The sequence below is a fragment of the Amblyomma maculatum genome, chromosome 5 (genome assembly GCF_055883805.1).
Source record: "Amblyomma maculatum isolate TAMU_Amacu chromosome 5, ASM5588380v1, whole genome shotgun sequence".
Classification (NCBI taxonomy): domain Eukaryota; kingdom Metazoa; phylum Arthropoda; class Arachnida; order Ixodida; family Ixodidae; genus Amblyomma; species Amblyomma maculatum.
This window is the reverse complement of record NC_139348.1, coordinates 55618365-55644065: the sequence shown is the minus strand read 5'-3', so window position 1 is coordinate 55644065 and position 25701 is coordinate 55618365. Positions and strand designations below refer to the sequence as shown.

The following is a 25701-nucleotide window of genomic DNA, read 5'->3' as shown; positions in this document are numbered from 1 at the left end:
AACAATCTTTGGCACTGCCTTTCTTTGGAATGGGGATGTAAACTGACCTCCTCCAATCCTGTGGCCACTGCAGGGTTGTCCAAATCTTTTGACAATGTATGCAGTGTGTTAACAGCGTCGTGGTTGAGGTTTTGAAGCAACTCAGCTGGAATACCATCAATTCCGCTAGCTTTGTTCTTAGCAAGGCTGGCTAAGGCCCATTCAACTTCACTCTTCAGGATGCCCGGCTCGAGATCAGTAATCACATCCGGCTTATGTTGGGTTTGCACATCCGGGTCCTTCTTGTACAGTTCTTCTGTGTATTCCTGCCACCTCTTCTTTATCTCTGAGGCTTCAGTCAGGTCCTTGCCTCGTTTGTCCTTTATCACGCCCAGCTTAGCACAGAACCTTCCTTTGATATCTGATTGTCTTATACAGAGCTCTTGTGTTCCTTAATTTGCTGTTGTCCTCAACTGCTTGACACTGTATGTTCAGGAAGGCATTCTTATCTCTCCTTGCTATTTTCTGAAAATCCGCATTGAGAACCTTGTATCTTTCTCTTTCCCCCATACCTTTTGCCATCCTCCTTTCCTCAGCTATTTGCAAAGCCTCTTCAGATAACCAGTTTGCTTTTTTGCATTTCTTTTGCTTTGGAACTACTTTAGTAGCAACTAAGGTAGTTCCAGCCGTGGCCTAGTGGTTAGAGCGCCCGTCTCGGCTGCGGGAGGTGGTCAGTTCGAAACCCACCGCCGGACACCCACCGGTAAAAATGGGTACAAGCGTCCCCCGGTCTCCTTGCTATTTTCTGAAAATCCGCATTGAGAACCTTGTATCTTTCTCTTTCCCCCATACCTTTTGCCATCCTCCTTTCCTCAGCTATTTGCAAAGCCTCTTGAGATAACCAGTTTGCTTTTTTGCATTTCTTTTGCTTTGGAACTACCTTAGTAGCAACTAAGGTAGTTCCAGCCGTGGCCTAGTGGTTAGAGCGCCCGTCTCGGCTGCGGGAGGTGGTCAGTTCGAAACCCACCGCCGGACACCCACCGGTAAAAATGGGTACAAGCGTCCCCCGGTCTCCTTGCTATTTTCTGAAAATCCGCATTGAGAACCTTGTATCTTTCTCTTTCCCCCATACCTTTTGCCATCCTCCTTTCCTCAGCTATTTGCAAAGCCTCTTCAGATAACCAGTTTGCTTTTTTGCATTTCTTTTGCTTTGGAACTACCTGAGTAGCAACTAAGGTAGTTCCAGCCGTGGCCTAGTGGTTAGAGCGCCCGTCTCGGCTGCGGGAGGTGGTCAGTTCGAAACCCACCGCCGGACACCCACCGGTAAAAATGGGTACAAGCGTCCCCCGGCCTGGTGCTCGGCTTTTACAGGGGGTGTGCGTTTGGGAGAAGCTCCGTAAACCCCGCTGCGCGCCCCTCCTCCGCAGTGGGCCCAAACCCAGTTTCGAACCTCGCAGCCTGCAAAGGTGGTTCTGTTTGTCTTGCAAAGGTACTTCCTTTGACCCTCACCTGAAGTGCTCCCTTAGAGCCTCAGCTGCGGCAGTCCTAAAAACCATTTATAGAACCCGCATTTTTAAGCCCGTACCTCTTGAAGGTTGCCTTTCAGCGCGAACCGAACTTTGCCAGTCAAATGTCCTGGAGTTCCTGTTAGTTATGGCCTTTGTTATGTGCAATTAGGAACCCAATGAAAGTAACTGGCAAAGAACGAAGCATAGAAAGGCAGCAACACTTCCAGAGACCGGCAAGTATGCATGATTCGTAGAGGAAATAATTGTGCTAGTATTTTGAGTACAGCAAGGTATAAGGCACAAATCAGAGGCTCAAGTGCACAGTTCGAAATAGAGTATACGGCAAATACGATTTTCATACTCATGGTTTATTGCAGCAACCAAACAAATACAGTCATAAAGCACACCAACAAAAATGCATGTCGCCAGCAGCATAAGCAGTATTTTGTAAACTGGGTTATCATCTCAATGGTCACAGGGCGCATAAGAAAAAGCCTTTTTATGTCCCGAAAACGTTCCAAGGTAGTAGTAAGGTTGAATGTTGGGCGAGTTGAATCTGGTTCATTTTGAAGGGAGCGCGAAAAACGAGGACCAAGAGTAGAAGGACACAACACGTGTTGTGTCCATCTACTCTTGGTCCTCGTTTTTCGCGCTACCTTCAAAATGTTCCAAGGTAGGAAATTGAAAATTATGGAAAATAATACTATGGCAGCTTCAATTAAGGCAAAGATGACGCGGCATAATTAGGCGCATCAACATATAGACCATGAAGCACACTGGTGCACAATCTTCACATTTCATTTCTTGAGCTGAAAAATTATAGCAGCTGTGTTTACATCTGCAGAACAATGTTAAGGCCAGTTATAGCATCAAAAAACCTCCTGAATGCAGGAGCATACACCATCTACATACAACATCTAGGGCTACTTTCAGTCGTCAGCCGGATTAAGGTGGAGTTCAGTTCAGTTCAGTTCAGTCGATCAGTCGTGTCCGACTCTTCTTGACCCTATGGACCATGTCACGCCTTGCTTTCCGGTCTCTCACTGTCTTCCTAACATCACATAACTTCATTTGCAGTGCCTCGAGGATGCCATCTAACCATCGCGTTCGCTGCCTACCCCTACTCCGGCGACCCTCAACCTTTCCCAACATCAAATCTTTCTCCAGCGACTCCTCTCTTCTCATCAGATGACCAAAGTAGCTGAGCTTTAACTTTAGAATTTGACCCTTCAATGAGCGGTCAGGGTTTATGGTCGACAATATCGACTGATTTGATCTTCTGGCGGTACAAGGAACTCTCAAGAGTCTTCGCCAGCACCACAATTCAAACGCGTCAATTCTTCGGCGGTCAGCCTTTTTCACAGTCCAACTCTCGCATCCATACATCACAAATGGAAATACCATAGCACGAGTTATACGAATTTTGGTTGGCAGACTAATGTCTCTGCTCTTTACTAGGCGGTCAAGGCTAACTATTGCTCTCTTTCCCAGCAGCAGGCGTCTCCTAACTTCATGGCTGCAGTCTCCTTCCGAGGTAATCCTGGAGCCCAAGAAGTGAAAATCTGTCACAGCTTCCACTTCTTGTCCATTGATGCTCCAGGACTTGATAGGGCAAGACGCCATGATCTTTGTCTTTTTAATGTTCAGTTTAAGCCCAAACTTCTCACTCTCTTCTTGTACGCGCATTAGAAGTCTCTTGAGTTCCTCTTCACTTTCTGCCATTAAAGTGGTATCATCCGCATATCTAAGGTTGTTGATACGTTTTCCAGCAATCTTCACTCCAGCTGAAGACTCGCCCAGACCGGCCTTCCTCTTGATGCACTCTGCATATAGGTTAAATAGGCAGGGCGACAGTATGCAGCCTTGCCTCACTCCTTTCTCAATCGGAAACCAATCAGTAAGACAATGCCCAGTTCTGGCTGTGGCCTCTTGTCCTTCATACAGGTTCCTGAGGAGACAGATGAGGTGAATTGGGACTCCCATCTCTTGGAGAGCTTGCCACAATCTGCTGTGATCTACGCAGTCAAACGCTTTCGCATAATCAATAAAGCAGAAGTAGATGGGTTTCTGGAAGTCTCTTGCTTTTTCCATGATCCAGCGAAGGTTGGCAATTTGGTCTCTAGTTCCTCTGCCCTTGCGAAACCCAGCTTGCACGTCCGGAAGCTCCCGATCCACATACTGCTGCAGCCTACCTTGGAGGATTTTCAACATCACCTTGCTAGCATGCGAAATAAGCGCGATCGTGCTATAGTTGGAACAATCTTTGGCACTGCCTTTCTTTGGAATGGGGATGTAAACTGACCTCCTCCAATCCTGTGGCCACTGCAGGGTTGTCCAAATCTTCTGACATAATGTATGCCGAATGTTAACAGCGTCATAGTTGAGGTTTTGAAGCAACTCAGTTGGAATGCCATCAATTCCGCTAGCTTTGTTCTTAGCAAGGCTGGCTAAGGCCCATTCAACTTCACTCTTCAGGATGCCCGGCTCGAGATCAGCGATCACAACCGTCTTATGTTGGGTTTGCACATTCGGGTCCTTCTTGTACAGTTCTTCTGTGTATTCCTGCCACCTCTTCTTTATCTCTGAGGCTTCAGTGAGGTCCTTGCCTCGTTTGTCCTTTATCACGCCCAGCTTAGCACAGAAGCTTCCTTTGATATCTTTGATTGTCTTATACAGAGCTCTTGTGTTCCTTAATTGGCTGTTGTCCTCAACTGCTTGGCACTGTATGTTCAGGAAGGCATTCTTATCTCTCCTTGCTATTTTCTGAAAATCCGCATTAAAAACCTTGTACCTTTCTCTTTCCCCCATAATATTTGCCATCCTCCTTTCCTCAGCTATTTGTAAAGCCTCTTCAGATAACCAGTTTGCTTTCTTGCATTTCTTTTGCATTGGAACTACCTTAGCAGCAACTTCTTGTATTATATCCCGAACATCAGTCCACATCTCTTCGGGCTCTCAGTCTTCTAGATCTAATTTTTGAAATCGATTCCTCACTTCCACAGCATATTCTAATGGAATTTGATCCAGATCATACCTGAAAGGCCTTCTAGTTTTCTGTGTTTTTCTCAATCGAAGCTTAATTTTGGCAACAACAAGCTGATGATCGGTGCCACAATCGACCCCAGGCCTTGTTTTTACTGCTTGTATAGCGCTTTTCCATCTCTGCAGGCAAAGAATATAATCGATCTGATTCCTGTACAGACCGTCCGGTGAAGTCCATGTGTTCAGGCGCCCCTTGTGATGTTGAAAATGAGTATTCGCTATGGTCAGGTTTTCTTGACAAAACTCTACTAGCCTCTGCCCAGCTTCATTTGGCTCGCCAAGACCGAACTTGCCTATAATTCCGGATATTTCTTCACTCCCGACCTTAGCATTCCAATCTCCTATGAGAAAAACGACGTCTAATGATGGGGTGCGGTCTAAAAGGCATTGTAGGTCCGCATAAAATCTCTCAACGTCAGCTTCTTCAGCAGTGGTGGTCGGTGCATAGACTTGGATAACTGTTATGTTGAAAGGGTGACCTTGGATCCGAAGTGAAATCATTCGGTCGTTTTTGGGGTTGTACCCTAGCACTGCTTTGCCCATTCTTCTGTTTACTATGAGAGCGACCCCATTCCTTCTCTTGGATTCGTGCCCACAATAAAAGACATAATGGTCGCCGGAGTTAAATTCTCCCAATCCGGTCCACTTGACCTCACTGACACCCAAGATATCAATGTTCAATCTGTCCATTTCTCGCTTGACGACATCCAGTTTACCTTGCGTCATAGATCTTACATTCCATGTTGCTATGTGATATATCTCCTTGCAACATTGGACTTTCCGGTCGCTTCCCGACACATCCACAACTTAGCGTCCTTTTGGCTTTATCCCAGCCGCTTTATTCGCCCTGGAGCTACTAGGAATCGCCCTTTGTTCATCCCCAGTAACATGTGGGACGCCTTTCAACCTTGGGGGCTCATCTTCCGGCGCCATATCGTTAATGGTATTTTGACTGGCCATAGGGCTTTCTTGGCAGGAAATACTGGAGTGGGTTGCCATTACCTTCTCCAGTGAATCATTTTGTCAGAACTCTCTGCCGTGACCTGTCTATCTTGTGTGGCCCTTCACAGCAGAGCTCACGACTTCATCGAGTTTCGCAAGCCGCTCCGCCACGACAAGGCAGTGATCTAATGAAGGGGAAGTTGGAGTACCTCTAATCAACTAAAACACACATGAAGTAGAGCTTACATTGAAGTTTAAGGACCTTTACATGGCAGTAAAGCATGTAATCAATGTACGGTATGTTAAAACATAGTAAGATAAAGGTCCAGCGCTGTTCTGCTGTTCGTTGTGGTGCAAATGATCCTACTAAACACCCCAAGATGCAACAAGCCTGCATAAAGATGGCTTGGTAGCCAGTGGTGCAGAGTGGTAGTTATGATGACAATGCTTGATTTCATTATACCTGCGAGCACGAGACTTCGGGGGGCTGGCAGGAGGAAACATTAACAAAATCAGCACGGAAACTAGGTTAATCCACTTCATGTAAGGTCTCCTTCGAGAGCAATTCGCTTTATAGTTGCGGAGTTTTATCTGACAGCATTGCACAAGAATAAAGGGACAATTGAACAGGCTGGAAAAGGCAAAAGTACCCTAAAGGACTGACATAGTGGATGAAGGATGATAGACGCTACATTGAAACATGCTTAAAAATAGCAGGGCAATTGAACAGGCTGGAAAAGGCAAAAGTACCCTAAGGACTGACATAGTGGATGAAGGATGGTAGACGCTACATTGAAACATGCTGAAAAATAGCCTGCAACTTCACAAAACACGGCCACTAGATCCGGACCTGCATCGTTTTCATTTGCTGAATCGCAGTGCCTGCTTCGTAGCTCTCTAGTAGTTTGAATGAGAAGTTCAAGATTGTGGCTGCGTGGAAGCCAGTGCAACCTCACCCTGACGAACAAGGCAAGAAAATGATCCCAAACATACACTCTAAACACAGTAACCTTAAGTGTAACTTTTAAACGTCAGTAACCTATGTAGCAAAGGTTACAAGTCTCCAGTTTCAGCTTTTGGTCATGTTTTATTTATTTTTGAAAAGACTAAAGGTTACAACGGCCTATTTTCAAGCATTTCAATGGTTACCATCAAATTATTGTCAAGTAACCTGTGCACAATAACCTATGAGCAGCTTGGTAACTTATGTGCCGACAAGACAGGAGATATGCCCATAGATATACGCATGCTCACATGCGCGGCGCTTGACCTACATTTTTGAAAAGCGGAGTCATTTGCCGAACGGTTGGCTGGGTTGCACGAGGGGGTCTGGACGACGGGAAGCCCGAACGTTACGACGTGTTGGCGGCTTCGCCGTTTGCGCAGTCAGTTCGACTGCTTTAAAGTTCTCATGAAGTACGCAGTTTGCTTATGGTGTTACTTATGTGCGTTGTTTGGGGTGATATGAAAGTCAATGGGCCTATCTATGTACGTACTACAATCCCCTTCATAACCCACTGCCTTATCGTGGCGGAGGGGCTTGAACACTCGCTGAAGTAGTGAGCTCTGCTGTGTAGGGCCACCCAAGATAGGCAGGTCACGGCAGAGAGTTCTGACAAAATGTGATTCACTGGAGAAGGTAATGGCAACCCACGCCAGTATTTCCTGCCAAGAAATTCCTATGGCCAGTCACAATAGCATTAATGGTATGGCGCCGGAAGATGAGCCCCCCAGGTTCGAATGCATCCTACATGTTACTGAGGATGAACAAAGGGCGATTGCTAGTAGCTCCAGGACGAATGAAGCGGCTAGGCTAAAGCTAAAAGGGCGCACAGTTGTGGACGTGTCGGGAAGCGAGCGGAAAGACCGATGTTGCAAGGAGATATATCACGTAGCAACGTGGAATGTAAGATCTATGACGCAAGGTAAACTGGAAGTCGTCAAGCGAGAAATGGACAGACTGACCATTGATATCTTGGGTATCAGCGAGCTCAAGTGGACCGGAACGGGAGAATTTAATTCCGGCGACCATTGTGTGTTTTATTGTGGGCACGAATCCAAGTGAAGGAATGGGGTCGCTCTCATGGTAAACAGAAGAATGGGCAAAGCAGTGCTAGGGTACAACCCAAAAACGACCGAATGATTTCACTTCGGATCCAAGGTCACCCTTTCAACATAACAGTTATCCAAGTCTATGCACCGACCACTACTGCTGAAGAAGCTGACGTTGAGAGATTTTATGCGGACCTACAATGCCTTTTAGACCGCACCCCATCATCAGACGTCGTTTTTCTCATAGGTGACTGGAATGCTAAGCTAGGGAGTGGAGAAATATCCGGAATTACAGGCAAGTTCGGTCTTGGTGAGACAAATGAAGCTGGGCAGAGGCTAGTAGAGTTTTGTCAAGAAAACAACCTGACCATAGCGAATACTCATTTTCAACAGCGCAAGAGGCGCCTGTACACACGGACTTCACCGGACGGTCTGTACAGGAATCAGATAGATTATATTATTTGCCGACAGAGATGGAATAGCGCTATACAATCAGTAAAAACAAGGTCTGGGGCCGATTGTGACACCGTTCATCAGCTTCTTGTTGCCAAATTTAATGTTCCATTGAAGAAAACGCCTAAAACTAGAAGGCCTTTCAGGTATGATCTGGATCAAATTCCATCAGAATATGCTGTGGAAGTGAGGAATCGATTTCAAGAATTATATCTAGAAGACACAAAGCCAGAAGAGACGTGGACTGATGTTCGTGATATAATACAAGACGTTGTTACTAAAGTACTTCCAAAGCAAAAGAAATGCAAGACAGCTAATTAGTTGTCTGAATAGGCTTTGCAAATAGCTGGGGAAAGGAGAATGGCAAACGTTATGGGGGAAAGAGAAAGATACAAGCTTCTCAATGGGATTTTCAGAAAATAGCAAGGAGAGATAAGAATGCCTTCTTGAACATACAGTGGCAAGCAGTTGATGATAACAGCCAACTGAGGAACACAAGAGCTCTGTATAAGATACTCAAAGATATCAAAGGAAGCTTCTGTGGGAAGCTGGGCGTGATAAAGGACAAACGAGGTAGGGACCTCACTGAAGCCTCAGAGAAAAAGACGAAGTGGCCGGAATACACAGAAGAACTGTACAAGAAGGACCCGGATGTGCAAACCCAACATAAGACGGTTGTGATTACTGACCTCGAGCCGGGCATTCTGAAGAGTGAAGCTGAATGGGCCTTAGCCAGCCTTGCTGAGAACAAAACTAGCCGAATTGATGGCGTTCCAGCTGAGTTGCTTGAAAACCTCAACCATGACGCTGTTAATGCTCTGTATACATTATGTCAGCAAATTTGGACAACCCTGCAGCGGCCGAAGGATTGAAGGAGGTCAGTTTACATCCCCATTCCAAAGAAAGGCAGTGCCAAATATTGTTCCAACTACCGCACAATCTCGCTTATTTCGCATGCTAGCAAGGTGATGTTCAAAATAGTCCAAGGAAGGCTGCAGCAGTATGTCGATTGGGAGCTTCCGGACGTGCAAGCTGGGTTTTGCAAGGGCAGAGGAACTAGAGACCAAATTGCCAACCTTCGCTGGATCATGGAAAAAGCAAGAAAGTTCCAGAAACCCATCTACTTCTGCTTTTTCGATTATGCGAAAGCGTTTGACTGCGTAGATCACAGCAGATTGTGACAAGCTCTCCAAGATATGGGAGTTCCAATTCGCCTCATCTGTCTCCTCAGGAACCTGTATTAAGGGCAAGAGGCCACAGTCAGAACTGGGCATGGTCTTACTGATTGGTTTCCGATTGAGAAAAGAGTGATACAAGGCTGCATATTGTCGCCCTGCCTTTTAACCCTATATACTTAGTGCATCATGAGGACGGCGGGACTGGACCAGTCTTCAGCTGGAGTGAAGATTGCTGGAAAACTTATCAACAACCTTAGATATGCGGATGATACCACTTTAATGGCAGAAAGTGAAGTGGAACTCAAGAGACTTCTGATGGGCGTACAAGATGAGAGTGAGAAGTTTGGGCTTAAACTCAACATAAAAAGACAAAGATTATGGCGTCTTGCCCTATCACGTCCTGGAGCATCAAGGGACAAGAAGTGAAAGCTGTGACAGATTTTCTCTTCTTGTGCTCCAAGATTACCCCGAAAGGAGACTGCAGCCATCAAATTAGGAGACGCCTGCTTCTGGGAAAGAGAGCCATTTCTAGCCTTGACCGCCTAGTAAAGAGCAGAGACATTAGTCTGCCAATTAAGATCCGTATAACACGTGCTATGGTCTTTCCAGTTGTGATATATGGATGCGAGAGTTGGACTGTGAACAAGGCTGACCGGTGAAGAATTGAGGCGTTTGAATTGTGGTGCTCTTGAGAGTTCCTTGGACTGCCAGAAGACCACATCAATCGATATTGTCGACCATAAGCCCTGACTGCTCATGGGAGAGCCAAATTCTAAAATTAAAGCTCAGCTACTTTGGTCATCTCATGAGAGGAGAGGAGTCGCTGGAGAAAGATTTGATGTTGGGAAAGGTTGAAGGTCACCGGAGAAGGGGTAGACCGCGAACGCGATGGTTAGATGGCAACCTCGAGGCGCTGCAGATGAAGTTATGTGATGTTAGGAAGATAGTAAGAGACCGGAAAGCGGGGCATGATATGGTCCATAGGGCCACGAAGAGTCGGACACTACTGAACGACTGAACTAACTAGCGTACTACAATATCGCCAATGTCGCTAAACAGAACGAGACGTGTGAATTGCGCATCGCGGCAGCTGCAACGAACCATTATGTGGCTGTCAGTGGTACGTCATTGCTCGTCGGATGGCTTCGCAGCTAGCACGATTAATTTTTGACTGCTGCAGCAACTGTTGAATAACTCAAGGCAGTATCACGGATTTGGGTGAGTGGCTTCTATTTCATCTAAAACTCCGTAACAACTGCGTAGTCTTCGTTTATTCGTTGCTTATCAAAACTTGTATTTTCTCTGCTCATTTGTAAGGCTCGTTCTGTAACTCGATTTCGTACCTAAATCAGGTTCAATAGCTTTGTACCAGTGCATGACTGACTTACCGTATGAGAGTTTGTGTTGATGAGTCTACTTATCTATGATATTGGTTTAGGTCGGTGGCTCGAATTATTGGGTACAATCTATGAACAGTACAGATTGGTAATTCAGCGCTAGGTTTTGACCGTTCGCTAGCGTGTGGGCGCTTTGGTTACAGTCGCGTTGTCTTATACTTTCAGATCAGCACGCTTAGAAAGTGCGGCTATATTTCTGTTCACGAATAAAATTGGAAACCTTTGCACGTCTTTTCACTCTGTCGATTGATCTTTTCGCCGTAACCGTACTGCGCTACAGCTATGCGCGTGTAACAAATAAAGAATGTGTGGTTGTACCGAACAATAGCCTGTAAATTTTGCGATATGACAGACAGCCTTTTGATGTTTCAGTGTAGTAGGGACGGTATGCAGCGACACTATCATCATCATCATCAGCCTGACTATACCCACTGCAGGGCGAAGGCCTCTCCCATGTTTCTCCGCTTAACTGTATACCGTGACCAAATTTCACTTCGTTTGTTTTACATCGTATACTGCCTACGTGACCTACAGTAAAAGAGTGGAATTTATGAAGTGCAACAGCATAGTTAACAGCACTTGCTTTAATGCGTAAGTGGGTTGAATACACAAAGGCTTATAACAAAACGTGAAATAAGCACTTGTAGACGCAGGAAATTGTTTCACCGAGGACAATATTGTTTAATAAAAACCTTTAGAGCTCTAATAGAGTGCTTAAATTTGAAGCCTCGTGAAAACCACGGGAGATGTAGCTGCATCTGATCGCTTCGAGACAGACTGTTTGTACGTACCGGGCTCTTATTTCACAAGCCTCTATTGCGCGAATAACCTTATACACGAGCTCGGCGAGCTTCCTCAATTTGTGCGACTATAGCTACTTTCCGACCTTTGATAGCTTAACTGTCGCATTCTCGCTAGTTTACAGGTTGGAATGAAAAAACAACGACATAGAAACGAAAGCTGAGACCTCTGGGAGTGCCGTCAGTCCTTCTCGTGTTCTGTGTGTACCATATATGTTTCACTCTGGTGAGAAGATCTGCCATGCTTTAAGGACGAGTTGTTGCTCACTGACTCTAATTTAACATTCCACAGATCCCACTGCCAGAAGAGTTTCAAGTGATTGCACCTGATGTATATACCTGTGCTGAACAGACGCGTTTACGCTGGAAGTAGTAAAGAAGTGATCTCGATCAGCATTGGCATCCTTCTGCTTGATGAAGTATTACATAAAAAACCTCGACTATGCGGCAGCGTTTTCCGCCATACTAATTCTGCTGCTGAAGATTGCCCTGCTCGACAGTGTACTGCCACATGGACGACTGACTAACCCACTTAAGAGCCTGTTGATGCTCTTGAAAAAGAATAATGTGTTCTAATGTTCTGGAATGAAATGTTTTTCATTTGTTCACTTTCTAATCTGTTGAAGTATATGAACACAAGTTGATGTACCAATGCGAGTGTTTTAAAGGTTACTGCACTGTTGATGTTACAAGTTATTGCTCATGTCATTGTGCATTTTTCTTATTAAAGGGACAGGAGGATGGACCCACGAAGGGCTTTTGTTTACATAATCTAGGAAAGTTATGCCGAATTCGTTGATGTTACGCACCTGTGAAAGCTCTTAGGTACAATTATGTCTGTGTGCTGCTTAGTCAAGATGTTCAAATCCATTGATTGCTGTTTAGGTTTGTGCGTGGCGGAAAGTTTTAAAAGAAATCATGTTATCTCTACTGCTTCTATCCCTTTTCTTGATCTTTTATTCTAGTCACTTTATTCTTTCTTTTAAAAAGTATGATAAAATATGTGATCACAATATTGCATTCTCTGATAATTTTATCATTTATATTTTGTGCCTGTTATATCCCTTACACAATGTCAAGTTGACTTTGCACTTGGTCTTGAGTAATTGGGCTTTTATTTTGTTCATTTTAGTACTGCAATCACTGTGCCTATTTTTTATTTTGCATTGCAATACCGTGATATGTTGTCGACAAGCTCTTTTCGAAGCAAGACTTCATCTGACCTTGCTTTATTGAGCTGCTTGTTCGACTTGGTTCCGTTTGAAATGCCAACAGTAATACCGTAATATGGGCCCATATTCCAGTACCTTGCATGCCCATTTATTGCGATATATTTGTTTTGCAAAACGTTTGCATAAGTGCAGCCTTGAACATACCTGCATGTTACATTCTTTAGTTTTTCTTTAATGTACACAATATATGGGAAGTTTGTTGTTATGTATTTCCTCTAGTCTTGAAGATGCTAGATTTCATGAACAAGTTGACTATCATACCGATGTTGGTCCTTTTTAACTTTTCTAAACCATTCTCTGGTTTGGCAATTTTTGTTTCATTCAAATAGAAATCCAGCAGACCTTTGTATTTTATCACGTTCCGCAAGTTACAATAAAAGTTTTGCTAGATTTAGGCTAGCCATTGTGGTGTACAAAGGTTGCACATTTTAGGAATGTAACCTATGCCTAACTCGATTATGTATACGTTTGTTAAGGTCACAGCGCTAAACAAATATGCGTAACCTATTCATAAAAATAAGTAACCTTTACATTTGTAAATTTACAAAGGTTAAAAGTGGAAAGGTTACATTGTGCAACCTTCAAATTATATGTATATTTCGATGTGAAAATGTGCGCCTTTACAAAGGTTACCCAAGGGTACCGCGTTTAGAAGGTGATTCCCACACACTGTCAGCAATTTTGTAGCGTAAAGCTACACTATGCGGGTCAGAGCCGAGTTTTTTGTTAGTGTGCCCACCCGTTATGTGCATGCTCAAACCCCGCGTGACGTTAGCCGGCGCCGTGCGTAACAGAAGAAGAAGAACGCTCGGTCACCCGCAGCTATTGCTTTCGCTCGATATTCGGTTCACCAGCATTGAACCCGTCTCATTTTTCCTACCTTGGCATAAAGCAACACGCACAGATCTTGCCCTAAACGTTCTTTACCCCCAATGCTAGAAGCAAATGCGACAGAAAGCTGCTCGCAAGCCTTGATGAATGCTACAAAGGCGGGAGGAGGAACTGATAGGCTCCCAAAGTCACCTTCTCCAGGATTTTTGACACTTAAGTACAAGGGACATTGGTTCTGATCAGCAAAGGCGGCGTTTTCGAGCCTCAACTCGCACGTACGCTACCATGTAACACACCTGTGGCCATTGATAAACGTGCAGACAAGCCAGCTAGGAAACTAGACAATCTTGTTCTCTGCCATTAGAGATGGATAATTACACGTCAAAACAACTGCTGCAATTGGCAAAGATGTAGCTGCACAAAAAGATGGACCAGATTTAGTGAAACAAACGCTGAGATTTGCTAGAAGGCAAGTCATGTCTACAGCACAGTTGTTGCGGAATGTTGCTTATAACTGTCATCAAGATGAATTGCTGTTCGTTCCATTTGATCTAAGAATTGAAAAAGTGTTTTGAAGAGCATCCGGGTTTAGGTGTATGATAAGGAGGTATCTAAAACCATAGTGAGATGCCAGGTGCTTCCATAACAGCAACACTGCGCTCATAGTTTGGCAGAATCCACGGATGCAAAGAGGCTGCCGTGCGCAGCTTAGAACTTCATTGTTCTCTTAGACTACAAAAACTCTTCCAAAACTCTTCCAAACCGAATTTGCATTTCTCTATCCCTCTCATAAACCTCTATATATGTAAGAGCTCTTAATTGTGTAACTGCCTACACTGAAGTCTTACTTGAACATATTGGGCAAGCACTTGAGAAAATGTGGTGGTTAAAAATAAAGACACGTGGTTCACAATTCACACCTAAGTACGGATATTGAGGGGTCAGGTTTTAAAACAAAGAAACACTTTGTTTCCCTTGGCTACAACCCACAGCCATAGGCTGCAATCCGTTTCCAACCAACATTTTGTGGCATTCGAAGAGAAGGTCATGCAGAGCGAGCAGTCGCAGGCGCTGCCATAAGTGTAAAGAATAAATTCCCATAGCCATGAAGAAAAGCGCCTTGTTTGCGAGATTTGGACCTTGTACTGCACTGTACTCTTCAAGGGCGTCAACTTTGTCAAACACTGGATTGTACCAAAGCTCCTTTGAAGTGTGCATTTCATCAAAAATTATGGTGCATGCCCTGTCTTGTTGTAAAAAGACGCTACCCGTTTTTTAATCAAACCAAAACCATGAGGTTAAAACCCAGCCCTCAGTGGTACGCGTCCAACCCACATCTGTATATATCTAAGAGATGGACGTTTTAGGCGTTTCCTGCGATATTTGCAACTTTTCGGGCTCTGGAAGTATAAACCTAAAGCAAAGGCTTTATTTTCGCTGCACCATCGACGACCAAAACTGCTGGCGTTGCACATCTTCAACTGAGCTTCAAGAAAAGCAGCAATAGCCGGAGTTAAATGCTCACGCATACTTTACCAATTAAGCAGCGGTCTTCGACGGCGCTGAAGCAGCCGTCCTTGTAGCCTCTTGTTGCTCTTACGGAGCTATCTTAGCTTAGCTGGAAGTTGCTCAAGTGGCCGCGTTTTCTTGACGAGGCTGGTGAAAGATCGTGTAAGGTACAGAATCGACGTAAGAGCAATAAATTGCTAGGTCTGGTGTAGTCAAATTTGCTCGCAATCCTACAGCCCCAAGGACTGAGCAATAGTGTGAAATTTGTAAAATTGCTATCCATGAGAAAGAGGCCAATTGCTGAACGGAGCTCCGGGTGACAGATCAGCATTCGCTGACAGTGTTGTGGCCACCCCTTCCATGCGAGTTCCAGAGATGAAGTTCTTGCTTCACTGCTTATTCGTGCATATGTGTGGTCAGCTGAGACCACAGAATACGAAGAACAAAACATAGTGACAGCACAGATCTAAAAGTGATGCCAGACACCCAAAAATTCCCAAATAATAACCAAACAGCAAAGGTGGAATTAGCATTTACACTGAACAATCATCAATCCACAGCGTCGGAACAGGCTTGTTTCAGCATAGAACCAGTAGAGCTGGCACTTACCAGAAAATGTAGCATATTCTGAGCCATACCCCCTCAGACGGTTAAACTAGATACTCCGCATTGTTCCGCATTGACCATCAGCACGAAGTAGTTGCAGTAGACTTACCGAATGAGAGATTGTCTCCTACACTTTGAACATTTCCAAGTTTGTCTTTGCACATCGAGCAATTAGTCACCATCATTAAGAAGATACCTTTCTGATAAATCTGATTCAACAAGGAGGGCACAATAATTATGAATTCCTGTGAACGTGTTCACAATTCTTCTCTACCACAAAGACAAAGACGGTCTTTGGAGAAATACAACAACACGCAAAATACAAAAAATTGAAACAAATGAAATTGACCATAGAATTAAAATTAAGACTCAAATAATGATAAAATATAAAATACTAAATAAGAATATAATCTCGGCACTTCGCGTAGTTTAGCAACAGCAGTAGCAACATACAGGCTTTCATATTTCTCCAGTGTAGTCCCTGCATAGTACCCAGATATGTAGCGCTACACAATCACATGAGAAGAAACACAACACAGGCGCCTGTGTTGTGTTTCTTCTCATGTGATTGTGTTTGTTGCGCCACATTTCTGTGTACTATGCAGCATCGACGTGCCCCTCAAGCTGTTATTTTGTAGTCCCTGCAGTGCAGTCTGTTGTTTTTTGAAATCCCCCAGCAAAATGAACAACTCTGGCAGCGGGGAGTGAATCAGTGTGCGGCTCTGTATAGCCTGAGCCCTAGACGAAGGCGTGCCGACGCCTCGAGGCACACCTCTAAGCACACACTGATAAATAAATTTTTAAATTCATTTGAACTACATCCGCTTTGTTCTAGTGGGCAACCTTGGTTTTGCTGTCTTGAATTTCAAGAAAAATATGGAAGAACACCACTACTCACTTCGCCGGTAATTTTGGCCAGTCTGGAGAGGGAAGCTTGCTCGTGATTTTTTGGTATTTATGTTTTCAACAGGCTAGGAAGGAACAGCAGTTATACTTAGGTAGGCAAGTACTGGAAGTATTAGGCGAATATATCTACTTAGCACAGGTAGTAACCGCAGATGCGGCCCATGAAAGGGATATAACATGGATAAAAAGATTAGGATGGCGCGCATTTGAATGAACGAATGATCTCTTTATTAACTCTAGCAAGGTTACATAAGTAACAAAGGAGAGAGGACGCAAGGCAAAAAGCTGCATTGTTGCAGCTTGAGAGCCACCCTTCACCCTCTGCCGGCGTATATAGTCCAGCAGCTGCTCACAGCAGCAGTGGAAGAGCGCACTCGCAAGCACAAAATAAATACATCCACAGAATATATACATTAACATTTGCATACAGTTATGCCTCTGCTATCATTCGACATATTTTAACAAAAGAAACTGCTCAACATTTTTATTTGCAAGAAACGCATGTATAATAAGCCGAGATACAAATCAAGCAGAATGAAGATACACAAAGCTATACATATATGTATAATCATGATGTGAAAACTAGGCACATTCAAACAAAGGAATAAAGGTTACTAATTTATGCCGTGAAGTCTTTTCAAGTATGATGTTGTTGTGCAGAATGGTGAGGTAATGGGATAGATTGTATGTCAGTGACTGCTTACCGTATGTAGTGCGGCAAAAAGGTACGGACCATGAGATTTTGTTCTGTGTATTTATATATATAAGATGGAATCGAACGAGTCAGGTTGACACTTCATAGGAAGAACTCATTCTTAGTTGAAACAGCGTTTTTATACATATAGAGTAACCTGAATGGGAATAACTCTGAGATTTTCATGATATTGAAGCTTGCAAAATAGGAACCCGTATGAGCACAGCACGGCACATTAGCTATTAATCTAATTGCTCGTTTTTGCGCCGTTAGAATTTTCGTTTGGTTTTGCTTTGCGGTTGTCCCCCAGACGATGAGACAATAAGTTATATGTGGCAATATAAATGCATTGTAAATTATTATTTTCACTCTAGGCGGAAGTTTGTGCCTCTGGAGGTTTAGGATGCCATTAATCCTGTTTATTTTAGCGCAGATATTGTCAGTATGTTTATCCCATTAATTGATTCGGTCCAAACAACATCTAGCACGACATCAATTCTTGTTTGTTTGCTAACCAAATGTCAAAATTTGCACGTACCATTCTGTTTTTGTCTCGAAATATTATTGCTTTGGTCTTCGTGATGTTTAACCTTAGGTAGTTCCTAAATGACCATTGACGCAGGAATTATAAAAACTGATTGCCGTGTTCTAGTAGGTCTGTTTTTGTGTTACCTGAGGAAAGCACTGTGAGGTCGTCTGCATACGCTATTATATTTACAGGAAGGGGAGCAGAAAATATATCATTAATGTAAATATTAAATAATAGGGGGCCCAGAATGCAGCCTTGTGGTACACCAGAGAGGATAGCTTGCGGGGTTGATATAGTATGATTAAGGGAGACCATTTGTTTACGATATTTTAGGTATGATTCAAATAAACATAAGCTGTTACCTCTAACTCCATAGTTATTTAGTTTATGTACCAGTAAAGCATAATTAAGCAGGTCAAATGCCTTTGAAAAATCAATAAATATTCATAGTGCAAGAAGGTTTTCTTCAAACGCATTTATTATTATTTCTTTTTGCTTAATTAGTGCCATTTTCGTGGATTTTGTTTTCTGAAACGGAACTGACTATCTGACAGAACTGAATGTTTCTCTAGGAAATTATTGATTCTCACATAAATAATCTTTTCTAGACCTTTGGATAATATCGGAAGAAGGAAAATAGGCCTGTAGTTAGCAATATCTGAGGTAGCACCACCTTTGTGAATGACAGACACTTTTGCTACCTGCATTTCGTTCGCAGATTCTATAGATAGATTATAAATATGCATTAGTATTGGAGCTAGTATGTCAACTACAAACTTGAAGGGTTTGATCTGAAAGCCATCTTCATCTTCGGCTCTGCTGTTTCTTAGACGTCTAAACACTGTCACAATTTCACCTTCATCAGCGGGATACATGAACAGCGATTTCGGAATGCATGGTGTATTATACGCGTAACCTACAGGTGTGTCAGAAGGACAGCATAATGTTTTGATTATGTTGACAAAGTAATTATTAAATTCATAACACAATTCCTGCCCACGTATTGGTTTACCATCTTTCATTGTTGAAGTAATAGTTGTTTTTGAGGTGCGATTTAGTCATTTGTTCAATTAGTCCCACTGGTTGTGAACACTTCTATTGGACCCCTCTGAAAACGCATTACTAAAATAGCTTAGCTTAGCAGTTCGCAATTCTCTATTCAGCTGGTTTCGATCTTTCTTATATTTCTCAAGCTTGGAAGGCTCCCGTAATTTCATGAATTGCGCAAACATTTTCTCTTTGGTCTTTATTTTGCGCAGCAGTTTTTGCGTAACCCACGGCTTCTTAGGATTGCGTTCGCGCGGACGGACTAGTGCAAAACATTTATCATAGACAGTTTTAACTTTGAACAGAAAAACATTATACGCCTCACTCACGTCTTTTAAAGACTGCACATCGTCCAAAATAGTTTCATATAACATTGTAAGAAAATGGTCAAGTGTGGTGATATCAACGCGTCGAAAATGGGGAGAGGGCGCTGCAAGGATTCGATAAGGGCGTTCGGCGGGGACGAAAGCAAAAACAGGGAGATGGTCACTTAAATCGGACAGTACAGTGCCAGCTTTTGTTTCGTATTTTTCGGTGTTCGTGATTACAATATCGATAGAGGAAGATTTGGAGCACGTGATGCGTGTGGGTACTTCGATAAGATTGAGAAAGCCATAGGCATCTAGTAGGCTCATGAATTCTCGCTGTTCTGCTGAATGACATCGCGTGTCAATATTCAAATCACCCGATAAAAATAATACTTGCTGTTTTGTCGTTACGTAATCAAGCAGGCTTTCGAGAATGTCTAGTCACCCTCTCAAATTTCCGTCAGGATGACGGTACAGAATAGCGAATACGTATTTCTCACTTTCATCTGTCAGAATTTCAATATTTACGGTAGAAACTGTGAATTGTTTGTTTTCTTTTCCAGATTGTGTGTTCGAAATCTGTAGCGACACACCGCCACCCCAGCGCCCAGGTCTTTTGAGAACAAAGTGTGTATAGTTACGTAGAACTAAATAGTTTGCGTCATTTTGATACCAGGTCTCGGTGAACATAATTACATCAAAAAAAATTTAAAAGCAGATAACAAGGCTCCTATTTGATCAGCTTTGTTATTTATCGAACAGCAATTCAAGTGAAAAAGTTTTAAGGCATTTGAGCTAACTAGTTTATTTAACTGTGCAGGAGCAAGCAGGTGATAGGAATGCATGATGAAAGATAACTTCCTAGGTCCTCTTCGCCACGCCACTGCTATTCGTTATCTTTAACAGATTATTATCAGATTTCCATGCATAGATCTGGCCTCCACGCACCCAATCAAAACAAACTTCCAATTTGATTCACGCTTCTTACTGACAGCGCTTGCGATCTGGGCACAAGTGCCCAATCACGTACACAGAGTCCGTTTCCTGGGAACCAAGGTCTGTACATGTCAGCCTCGTTTTTCGTGCCTTTTCAAGAAAAGCGTGTCGCTTCCTTCGATGCACAAATTTTGCGACTATGTACTTTTCTGTTTTGCTTCCATGAACGGCTACCCTATGACATACGTCAATGTCAGAAAGCGCAAAACTTTCGCCCGCTTTTTCACCTCGTTTTTCCAGGATTTCAAGCAAACTGTCATCTGTGCTCACAAGTATCCCTTTGATTTCTACATTTGCATTCCGCGAATACTGTTCACAGTGTACCAGCCATGCCTCACACAATTTCACCTGGTTAGCAAGAGAAACGCAGCGATCGCTTAAAATTTCATTTTGTTCGTGCAATTACTTATTCTCCTCGACTGTGCTCTTCAGGTTATCCTTCATCTCGTCATATTTCTCACTGATGAATGACATACTTTTTTTATTTGTCTGAGCTCATTGCGAACATCGCGTTCAAGGGATTCCCTGAAGGCCTTATAAATTCAGCCCTGATTTCTTTCTTCATTTTATCTAGTGCGATCGCTAGCTCTTTGCTGATTTTGGACATGATAGTGCGAGGCAAGCTGCAGCAAAATTACAGCAGTAGCAGTTTACAAATAGCAGCAGTGGCGTGGCAGCTTGCAACCTAAAAAATATGTAAACCAAAATGACCAACCTGCAGCAAAAGCAAATAGTCGGGTTAGCCTCTGTGTCGGTCGTGCCGCTCACGCCACTGCTTCCATGTGAAGAGCGGTCCACGTCGTCCCCGAGCTTTTATAGCCGAAACCCGCTGACGTCACAGTGCTTTGTACAATCCGCGGCACCCAGATATCCTCAGGGAGGATGCTCAGTTGCGGCTTTTTCCGGAAAGATATTGGCGTCTGTCTGCGCGTGGATGGTACCGGCGTGGCTGCAGCAAAAGCAAATAGTCGGGTTAACCTCTGTGTTGGTCGTGCCGCTGACGCCACTGCTTCCATGTCTGTAACTCCCAGATTACGACTAGCAGCTTGCCGGTATCGCTCAAGAGGAAAATATACAACAGTTGCATCTTACCTGTACTACCCATGGAGCTGAAACGTGGAGGCTAACAAATAGGGTTCTAATTAGGTTAAGGACAACGCAGAGGGCTATGGAAAGAAAAATAGTAGGAATAACGTTAAGAGATAGGAAACTCAAACTCTATGCAAATATAGCACTAATGAAACTGCTTCCGTTGACTTGAACAAACGGTTTGGAGATCAATGCTAGTAAAACAAAAGCTCTGTTGTTTACACCTGTGCAAAAACATATTAGCCGGGATTTCAACGTGCACTTTGGTTCAGAGAAAATAAAACTAGTAAGTGACGCTAAAAGCTTAGAGGTAATCTTTCACCAGCACTTGAGTTGGAATACGCATGTGGACCATATGGCCGGAAAGCTAGCAAAAGTTACTGGTTATCTTTGTCAGTTCAGGCAGATGCTTCCTTTAACATTACACTTCTGCTTTACAATTTGCTGTTTCTCTTTCATAGCAATTATTGTAGCCTTAGCTGGACTGACACAACCTAAGGTAACATAAATAAAATGTGCCTACTGCAGAAACAAGCCATTCGTCACGTAGCAAATGTCCCCTATGACGCCCATACTAATGAACTATTTTCCTCTTTTATTGTGCTTCATCTCGAGCACGTCCACAAATTCAACCTCATTATTAAATACAAAGAAGCTATCATACATAATATAACACGTTTTTAAACCTATGTAATCTTGTAGCCTAGTAAAGAGCAGAGACATTAGTCTGCCAACCAAGATCCGTATAACTCGTGCTATGGTCTTTCCAGTTGCGATGTAAGGATGCGAGAATTGGACTGTGAAAAAGGCTGACCGACGAAGAATTGACGCGCTTGAATTGTGGTGCTGGCAAAGACTCTTAAGAGTTCCTTGGACTGCCAGAACTCAAATCAGTCGCTATTGTCGACCATAAACGCTGACTGCTCATTGAAGGGTCAAATTCTAAAGTTAAAGCTCAGCTACTTTGGGCATTTGATGAGAAGAGGAGTCGCTGGTGAAAGATTTGATGTTGGGAAAGGTTGAGGGTCGCCGAGAAGGGGTAGGCAGCGAACGCGATGGTTAGCTGGCATCCTCGAGGCACTGCAGATGAAGTTATGTGATGTTAGGAAGATAGTGAGAGACCAGAAAGCGAGGCGTGACATAGTCCATAGGATCACGAAGAGTCGGACACGACTGAACGACTGAATCTTAGAAGAACACTAGAAACATTTTACCTAATTAGAAGAAGGGAATTGTGGGTAATTTCTTTTTCACGTACAAACCATGGCCTGCACAGACTACAGTACCAGATGCCGAAATACCTTAATCTATTGGAGGAAATCAGTATCGATATACATAACATCTCAAAGAAAAAATGGAAAGAACACCTCATATTAGAAAGCACGCAAACCTGCCATTTCTTTACTTTTTTTTTTCAGTGAATACCAAACAATCACTTCGTGCAAAGTGTGCATTTCAACGTCCTGTATTTTTCTTATTTTATTACTGTTGTTAATCTGATTTTTCTAGCATGTGCATAATTACGCGATGTTGTGTTTGAGTGTGTGGGATCTGAAAGCATTGTGAATTCTGTTTTGTGCATAGGTGCCTGTTTGTTTTTGTCGTCCACCCATGCCAAGACAGGGGCAGGAACCCCGTAAACTTACTAGTACACTAGCTTTTTGTTCGTGCCCTAGTATTTTTGTTTTACAAAATACTGAATAAAGGCTTTGGTATAATCAGGCTGATGATGATGATGATGAAGATGATGAAAATGATTATTTTCTTCTAAGAACACTAAGTGGTATGTATATATTTGGTGCTGATTTTAATGAGCTCTTACGTGTGTTGTGCGCGTGGCGTTGACAAATTTACCTGAATAACTTGCTTGCTTTTCGATTTGTCCCATGTAATAACCCATTGAACTATTTAACAGTAATCAAAATAAAGTAGCACAAGATTATATAAAACGCTTCGTCCCGATGGTCTTGCTCGCTCTGGTGGACAGCAAGAATATTACGACCGTAAATTGCTGGAGGGGGTGTCGGGAGGTTCATATACCTCTGGAATTCGAAATTCTAGAGATAAGATAGCAATAAATACATTATGGCTAAATAATTGCCCTTCATGCATTGAATCAATCAATATTTTAGTCAGTAAGTCAGTCAGTCATTCAATCCGCCAATCAATCAACCAAACGATTATCAATCAATCAAAATCGCCTTCATTTATAAATGCACAAATGCTTAGCGAATACTTGTACTGGTAGCCGCGGGGCTAGTAGATGGTTCAGGACAAAATAAATGTGATCTTGCAGTTTTAGTGGACAAAAGTAACTAACATTAACGCACTCAAAGCAAATACCTTTCAGTGAGTTGCTCAAGAGAGTAATAAAACATACGCACAAAATGAGAAAAGTAAAGCACAAAAAATGACACAAAAAGGAAATATCAGAGACGGTCAGGGAATGTAGAATAATGAAGCAAATATTGGAACTGAGATTAACGCACTGTGAAAGATTTACTTTTCTTTTTGTTGTAGTGAATCGTATCATTTAACGTTCTGCATATATTTCCCATATGCAAAATATGATGGCTGTTGCATCTTTAGTTCACGAAGTACAAGCCGTGATCCCTTGGCAAGAGCAGGAAATGTCATACATCACTGTAAGCCATAAGAAAAAGCATGTTTAGCGAATATTCAGGCGCACACTCAGTGTGCTACTGTATAAGGCATGATGTGCACGTGCCGATGTCACTCGTTGTTCATTGTGCGCACGTGCACACTAATACGGCTATTGTATTCAGACGCCTACGTGTCTAGCCGCTGGGCTCTACTTCAACAAAGTGCGCCTTCATCGAATGTGCGCCTTCATTGACCGTGTTTATTTAACTTAGTTTCACAAGGCATCAAATGTGTTTGTGTGTGCATGTATCCTGTGAAATTAAAAGCTGAGTGATGGGACACACTGTGACACGAAAAACACCACATCTTTTACGCGTACATCCCAAATGCATGTTATGATTGTCAACGACCGCTTTTTTCGCACGTATTCCAATCTTGTACTCAGCTTTATTTTCGTATGCTTGGCTTGGTCTGCGCCTCTCATAAGGCTTGCATTCTGAGCAACAACATTTAGACGGACTTCATTTATTCTCTTCTTATTTGCGCATGAGCACCTGTGTACAGACGACTTTGAGTGTATCTAATGAATTAGGTCCAAATTGCCAACCTTCGCTGGATCATGGAAAAAGCAAGAGAGTTCCAGAAACCCATTTACTTCTGCTTTATTGATTATGCGAAAGCGTTTGACTGCGTAGATCACAGCAGATTGTGGCAAGCTCTTCAAGAGATGGGAGTTCCAATTCACCTCATCTGTCTCCTCAGGAACCTTTATGAAGGCCAAGAGGCCACAGTCAGAACTGGGCATGGTCTTACTGATTGGTTTCCGATTGAGAAAGGGGTGAGGCAAGGCTGCATACTGTCGCCCTGCCTATTTAACCTATATGCAGAGTGCATCATGAGGAAGGCCGGTCTGGACGAGTCTTCAGCTGGAGTGAAGATCGCTGGAAAACGCATCAACAACCTTAGATATGCGGATGATACCACTTTAATGGCAGAAAGTGAAGTGGATCTCAAGAGACTTCTGATGCGCGTACAAGAAGAGAGTGAGAAGTTTGGGCTTAAACTGAACATTAAAAAGACGAAGATCATGGCGTCTTGCCCTATCAAGTCCTGGAGCATCAATGGACAAGAAGTGGAAGCTGTGACAGATTTTCTGTTCTTGGGCGCCAAGATTACCTCGGAAGGAGACTGCAGCCATGAAATTAGGAGACGCCTGCTTCTGGGAAAGAGAGCAATGGTTAGCCTTGACCGCCTAGTAAAGAGCAGAGACATTAGTCTGCCAACCAAGATCCGTATAACCCGTGCTATGGTCTTTCCAGTTGTGATGTATGGATGCGAGAGTTGGACTGTGAAAAAGGCTGACCGCCGAAGAATTGACGCGTTTGAATTGTGGTGCTGGCGAAGAGTCTTAAGAGTTCCTTGGACTGCCAGAAGATCAAATCAGTCGATATTGTCGACCATAAACCCTGGCTGCTCATTGGGGGGTCAAATTCTAAAGTTAAAGCTCAGCTACTTTGGTCATCTGATGAGAAGAGAGGAGTCGCTGGAGAAAGATTTGATGTTGGGAAAGGTTGAGGGTCACCGGAGAAGGGGTAGGCAGCGAACGCGATGGTTAGATGGCATTCTCGAGGCATTGCAGATGAAGCTATGTGATGTTAAGAAGATAGTGAGAGACCGGAAAGCGTGGCGTGACATGGTCCATAGGGTCACGAAGAGTCGGACACGACTGAACGCCTGAACTGAACTGAAAGAATTAGGTGGTTGCAAAATTTATACATTGTTTTCCATTCAGCGGACAGCAATGGCGCTCAGGCATGATTTTTTCTACCTACAATGTTGCTGTTTGACAAATTTCGGTTGACACATGGGGCACTGTCTTCCAGCTGTTTCGTTTCACAATACCCGTACCTTGCAGCCTATTCCCTGAAAATACGTGAGTAGCGTCATGCTTGTACATGACGGTCAAAATATACAATAGAATAAACAGGGACGAATTAGG

The 25701-nt window shown here is 43.3% G+C and overlaps 2 pseudogenes; both read right to left on the bottom strand.

Annotated features, from left to right (window-relative positions):
* Window positions 1-6332: 6332 nt before the first annotated feature.
* On the bottom strand, window positions 6333-14135 carry LOC146188350 (uncharacterized; annotated as a pseudogene).
* Window positions 14136-14146: 11 nt separating this feature from the next.
* LOC146188349 (uncharacterized) lies at window positions 14147-14637 on the bottom strand (annotated as a pseudogene).
* Window positions 14638-25701: the final 11064 nt, after the last annotated feature.